The sequence below is a fragment of the Anomaloglossus baeobatrachus genome, chromosome 8 (assembly GCF_048569485.1).
Source record: "Anomaloglossus baeobatrachus isolate aAnoBae1 chromosome 8, aAnoBae1.hap1, whole genome shotgun sequence".
NCBI lineage: Eukaryota > Metazoa > Chordata > Amphibia > Anura > Aromobatidae > Anomaloglossus > Anomaloglossus baeobatrachus.
The window spans coordinates 186718261-186725680 of NC_134360.1; positions in this window are offsets into that span (position 1 = coordinate 186718261).

The window sequence follows — 7420 nt, forward strand, 5'->3', positions numbered from 1 at the left end:
TTATCAAAGGTCCTGTCCTGTTAACTGAACTTTGATTGTCACTGTGTGAGTGTCGCATTGCATCACAGCGCACACTCTCCCCTCAGGAGAGGTCGGCTACATGCATTTCCATGCAGCTGAGGCGTTCCAGTCCTGAGAGCATCAGGCTTTGTGGGATGATGTAATACAAGATGCAAGTGCAATCATACCATCACTGTCAGCCTGCTTCTCGCTCTGTATATAGAGATGTAGCAGAGCTGACAATTCTCTCTCTGCTTCTCTCTCTGTAGAGACGCTTGTCTTTACAGAGTGATAAAGCAGAGTTGACATTGCTGTCCCTGTGGATTACATTGGACTAAGGATTTTTTTTATAATAAAGACGCAGTCTCTTAATGTTTTTTTTGTTTTATTTCTAATAAAAAAATGTCTCTGTGTTGCGTTTTTTTTTTACTGTTTACTAGATATTCATGGTTGCCATGTCTAATTTGGTGTTTCCAGACAAGTGGCTATACAGAAAAAGAAGCAGAGGGCACTGTCAGAGCTGCTACATTGCACTGTACAGGGCAAGAAGCAGGAGATAGTGAGGGTATGATTCCACTTTCCTGCCTCCAGAACCTTTGATGACATCATAGTCATGTGACCAGTCAGTAAGCTAGTGTTTTTTTGGGTTTTTTTTACAGCCCCTGGACCCGATCTGTAACACGAGCTTCCCAGGAAAGCTTGTGATCAGGATCGTGTGTACATGATCACTATGTGATCGGTATGATCCACGATTTTTACAGTTCGGGATCGCCAATCACTAATCAAGGGATGTCCTCCTGTCTGCTGTTTCACATGCTGATTGGTGGAATAAGAAGCAGTGGCTCAATTTTTCACCAATGAATTCACCATTGTCTGTATACTGAGGGCACAGACAGCAGTGACTTAGGGAAGCGGGACGCAGCAGACAGGTGGTGGGCGAGGGCATGCTGCAGCATGAGGGCCGCTGTTTTCCATTCCTTCTGCTGTCTTAGTCTGTTGGCTGAACTGGAATAGCCAGAGAGCCATATGTGGCCAGCGGTCCACACTTTGCCCAGCTGTGCTCTATGATGTGCCACCAATACAGATATAAGGGCACTTATATGTTCCCAGAGGGTGATGTTCAGTGGCATGGGGTGGTAATCATGGGTGAGGTGCTGTTCTCTGATGCTTCGGCACACTACATGAAGGACGAGGTCCTAGCTGGTTGTGTGCATTATTGTCGTAGGAGCAGTATGGCCGTGTAAGCTGCATATTGCAGATGGCTTTAGCTGGCTAGTTCCTTATGTTATCTCGTTACGTCAAGGAGACTACCACTTCCTTTTAAACAGTGAAGTTTTACTGAATAGTCCTTCAATGAAAACTATATATGTCAGATAGCAGATACACAACTTCTCGTATATTTCAGTAACAGTCTATCGTCAAGCACACATTCTTCAAACATATCTGGGATGTTCCTGTTGTCATAGGTCTAGCTAGTTTCTGCACAATCTAGTCCAATACCACTGTATAGTCCTTAAAATCCATTCTACCTTCCCTACGGTTGTGAGTCTGATTCTCCTCCCAGATGAGCAAATTCACCAATATGGCTGGAGTCAAGCTTCAAGCGTTCAGACGCTTAGGGAATTCTACACTGGACAGTCACTTTGTCTTACTAACTATTCCGTCTTTGGCCCATTGCCTTTAATTGTTGTAGGTCATTCAGGGTCTGACTGCTTGTCAGTACATTCACAATGACACAAGATATAATTTACATGACAGTACATGGATTGGTGTCTTCTGGGAAGGAATGCAACAACAAGTCCACCTCCTTACAATGTCACTATTTGCTTTATGCAGCTTCAGTGCTTCTATTTTATAGCAAGTCTGTTCTAGAGAGTATCACTCATCGGTGTGACTGTGAGTTCTTTAACAGAATGCTAAGGACCCTTTCACACTGTGTTCTTCTCCATGTTCAGTGGTCCTATATGGCCTTACCTCCTAATTACCCACAAAATGGTATTCGGACATATGCGCCAAAGGAGCCATTTACTATAATAGTGACAAGAGGATCACCATTTGCTCTGTCGTGCACCTTTTTTGGGCATATATGCTTACTGGGAGTGGACAACCAGAAATAGTTGTCTCTAGTCTAGCTTCTAGTAGGCGTATATGCCCAAAAGTGATGCACGACAGAGTACATGTTAGAACGACTTCACAATTATAGTCAATGGCTCCGTTGTCACATACGTCCGAATCCTGTTTTGTTTAGGGTTTGGACGTAAGCCCAGATGATTCCATTGAACATGGGGAACGCAGTGTGAAAGGGCTCTAAGGATAGCATAGTGGCTTATAGTCAGCAGATAAATTACACTGGTGTTTGCTCCTACACATGCCATGCTGTTATGAGTTGAGTTGCCAACTGTTCATAAATTAAACAGTTCATAAAACTATGGGCCGTTTGGCCAGTATCCATAATATTATGCTTTTTCTACACCAGAGGAGCTTGTGCTAAATATGCAGGAAAAGCCTCATTTTTGATTTGTGAAAGGTATCACTAAATACAGGTCTAAAGAAATGGCTTACCAGAGCTTCAAGAAGGCCATGTGAAAGAAAATGGGAATTGGGTCAATTAATTGCTATATATCTGCATATTATATATATATATATATATATATATATTGCCATCCTGGGTCCCTCTTGGTATATATGTCCCCATCCTGGGACCCCTCCTCGTATATGTCCCCAATCTGGGAACCTGCTGGTATATATAGCCCCATTATATATATATATATATATATATATATATATATATATATATATACATATATATAAAATCCCCCTCTTTATTCTACTACCATCTTTAAGCACCAGATTCTGTCCACCATAGACTTATATCAGGACCAGCATCTGGCCAGATATCCAGGGTCAATTCCTAGCGAGACCAATTTTTTTTAATCCGGTTAGACTCGCCAACCCCAGTTATCTGCAAGTTCGCCCATCACTACTTAGAGACCATCTTTGATTCTATAATTCTATAATTAATACCCCTATGCAGAAAAAAATCCCAAATTCATATGTAGAAAACTGTACATTATCTCAAAAAGTAGAGCTGCTACAAAAAACGAAAATGACATATTCTGACTGAATATACCTAGAATCAAGCCTAATACCTGAGGCACCCAAAGTTTTGTCTTCATTTGCTCATTAGTGTAATATTTCCTATATTAGAGCTCATGTTGATGAGATAATTTTTCACACTTTTTGCAGATCAATAGAAAACTAATAGGGATGATCGAATACCTCAAATATCGGCAACGCCTATATTCGCTAAATAGGTTGCCGCTATGACTATTTGCGAATATTCGATGCGCAATGTAAGTCTATGGGAAACCTGAATAGTTGCCGAATAGCAACTATTCGGGCTTCCCATAGACTTAAGGCCCCGTTACACGCAACGACGTATCTAACGATATATCGCCGGGGTCACGGATTTCGTGACGCACATCCGGCATCGTTAGCGATGTGATTGCGTGTGACACCAAAGAGCGACCGTTAACGATGGAAAATAGTCACCAAATCGTCCATCGGTGACAAGTTGTTCCTTTTCAAAAAATCATTGATTGTTGATGACGCAGGTTGTTCGTCGTTCCCGAGGCAGCACACATCACTATCTGTGACACCTCGGGAATGACGGACTACAGCTTACCTGCGGCCGCCGGCAATGAGGAAGGAAGGAGGTGGGCGGGATGTTACGGCCGCTCATCTCTGCCCCTCCGCTTCTATTGGGCGGCCGCTTAGTGACACCGCTGTGACGCCGCACGAACTGCACCCTTAGAAAGGAGGTGGTTCGCCGGCCACAGCGACGTCGCTAGGCAGGTAAGTCCATGTGACGGCTCTTAACGATATTGTGCGCCACAGTTAGCGATTTGCCAGTGACGTACAAACGACGAGGGTGGGTACGCTCGCTAGCGTGTATCGCTGCGTGTAAAGCCTCCTTTACATTGCGCATCGAATATTCGCATAGCCACGACCTATTCGTTGGATATTCGCGAAGCCGAATATTGCCGAATATTTGTGATATTCGATCATCCCTAAAAACTAACAATACTACATCTTGATAGAACTTTACGCATTCTGCTGGACTGTTGACTTGGATTATGACGATTCATCTGTAGACCATCTTTAGATGTTTCCCTCATAAGTTAGCCATACAGATAATATTCTGTATCAAACTATGGCGTTAATTTACATAACATTTGATGGGTTAACTTTCCTTCAAAATATAAGGCATGCTGAAAGTATTTAAGAAATATTTTTTAACATCTATTACAAGTGACATAAGTAGAAGTATGTAGAATGTGCCATTTTATGTCCTGGTATGAGGAACTCCCTAGGCTTTTTTATTAGCAATAATTTAATGGCAATACTAGATGTAAGAAAAAGTCAACTTACTCATTCCAGGGTTACATTTTGCATTGACCTTAAGCATTTTATAATATGTACATAACCTATACTTATTTTTGCTCACAGCGCCTCTTGCATTTAGTTTAGGAAAATTTCAAATTAAAAACTGTAACTGTGAAAATGCTGTCATCTGCCAAAAAAATGATAAGATTCTACAGAAAACTGTTATCTAATTAACCAATGCAACCTGACAAAACAGTCACCACTCTCTATTACCTGGGGCACATATAAAATGGCCACTGCAAAGTAGAAGATGCTAAAATATCATCTGCACAAATGATAAGAGCAATTCTGCAACCTATGTGATCTATTGTTTAGGCCCATTTATTTACGTGCAACATTTTTCAAAATGATGAAGTTTATTTGATATTTTATGAATTTTAAAGAATCACCCCTATGTGTATATTTTTTTTAAATATGTATATATAATATAGTGTGAATGTATAAAAGGGAACAGCATGGTGGCTCAGTGGTTAGCACTGTAGTCTTGCAGCGCTGGGGTCCTGGCTTCTAATCCCACCAAGGACACCATCTGCAAGGAGTTTGTATGTTCTCCCCGTGTTTGTGTGGGTTTCCTCCGGGTACTCCAGTTTCCTCCCACACTCCAATGATATACAGGTAGGGACTCTAGATTGTGAGCCCCAATGGGGACAGAGTTGCTAATGTATGTAAAGCGCTGTGGAATTAATAGCACTATATAAATAAAATCATTATTAATTATTATTATAACCTGTGAGGTACAATATGCACCCAGAACTACGAGCAGTTCTGGGTGCATATTGCTAATCCCTGCCTAACCGTCTCTATATTCACTAGCATAAATAAGGAGATCTTTAGAAAGTATTTCTAAAGATCCTTTATGATATGCTAATGAGTGCAGGGACTAGTCACATGGGTGTTATTTCCTCCAACTAGTATGCCCTCTTAGCATGTTAGCACGTCCACAGGCACGTGCTAACATGCTATTCAATGTCCATTGCTCAGTGTCATCAGCAGTGATACCTGCTGATGTACCTGTCCGTTGTCACCACTTAAGAACACCGGGCTTAGGGTCAATGTGCATGATCAGAATGTCCCGCATGTCCGGTCATGCGCAGTATGAAGTTGGGTGTACTCGTCCCGGCTTCAGAGAGGTCTAGTGAGCGTGCCCGGAAGTGCGGGGCATTCTGATCATGTGCACTGACCCTAAACCCGGCGTTCTGAAGTGGTGACAACGGACAGGTACGCGCGTCACCGCTGATGACGCTGAGCAATGAACATTGAATAGCATGGTAGCATGCGCTTGTGGGCGTGCTAACATGCTAAGAGGGCATATTAGTCGGAGGAACTAACAATGCTTCTAGATACAGGGACAGTTAGGCAGAGATTAGCAATATACACCCAGAAGTGCTTGTGGTTTTGGGTGCATATTTCACTTGACAGGTTCCCTTTAATATACTCACATATCTCTACTCTCTCTGGTGTCTAGTGCCAGTCTGCTTCTCTTCTGAGTAATTTCACCACAATTGCAACTAGATTGCTCACTTCTGGGTGATGCGGAGATCAGCAAGACTGGAAAATGTGCAAAGGGCGGGGGGCGTCAAGGAAAAGAAGAGCAGCACTGGACACCGGAGAAAGCATCGGTAAGTGAGTATATTAATACACTCATAATACATTACATATCCATATACACACATTTTATTAAAAATATATCTATGAGAGGATTTCCTTAATTTGTCTTTCACTAGGAGCCAAAAAGAATGTCTATGGAAATGACTTTGAGATGCAATTAAAAGTTGTCCTTTCTGCAGCAGTTATTTATTTCACAAGGTGTTGTCCACTTTCAACATCCCATTTCATTAGAGGCTATTCCTAAGTGGGTAAGTGATCATAAGGAAAGTGGAAAGAAATAACCATTTGAATATTAAGCACTTAAAATAGACATGTTAACAACTTATGCTGGCCTCTAGTAACAGCAATACATAACAATTGTGAATTAGCCTTGTACAAAAGAACGGATTAAAAGGAAAGTATCATTAGACGTTTTATATGTTTCTGCCTATCTATATAAAAATATTACAATATTTCAAATTTCAAACTGACCATTAGAGCGCATGTAAAAATGTAAACTTCCTGTCTCCTGTTGTTTACTTGTCAGCTTTGCTGTGTAGATTTAGACACAATTAACAAAGTCATCTCATTATATTTCACCTCCAAATTGACTGCTAAAGGCTCTCTGTGCATATTCTCTTTTATGGTGCAACCCTATCTGGCGGCTGCTATAATTAAGGTAGAAAAATGTGCTGGTAAATATGAACGACCTGCTCCCAATATCGCTCCAGTAGATAAATTTTGGCTTTCCACCAAAACATTTTATGACTCTATGCAAATAACTAGCTCCAAAATTAATTGGCTTATTTGAAGTAAATGAGTAAGGCCTTGTGCGCAGGGTACGTGCATCTTTGTGGTCACCACAAAGATGCAGCATGCTCACATAGCCTATCAACCCATTCTCCTGTCTCTGTCTTTAAACCCTTTCCCTGTATTTGATTGATGCATGTCTGTATGAGACTTGTGGTCTTATCCTAACAGGGGGTCTATGTCTTGCTACAAGGTGCTGATTATCTTTTGAAATTTGCTCTCTGCTTTGAGCTTTGGGAGTAACAACTCCTTAAGGTCCAGTCAAACATACCGAGATTGTTAACGAAATCGTTACTACGTTACAGTTTCCGGATCTTTGTTAAGTCGTTGGTGATATCGTTGGTGAGATGTCACACAGTCATTTTCCCAACGACTTTAGTAACGATGCAGCGACCTGTGTAACGATCTCGTTGGTCGTTGGGACCCTGTTACACAGCAGCTATGTAATGATTCCGACCTCGAATAGGGGCGTAGTGTTTGACGCTGTAAGCCATGTAGGTGTGCATATGTGTCGCCTTTTCCACATCCCTCCGCTTCGATTGGTGGCCAATACTGCGTTCTGATTAGGCGGCCAGCC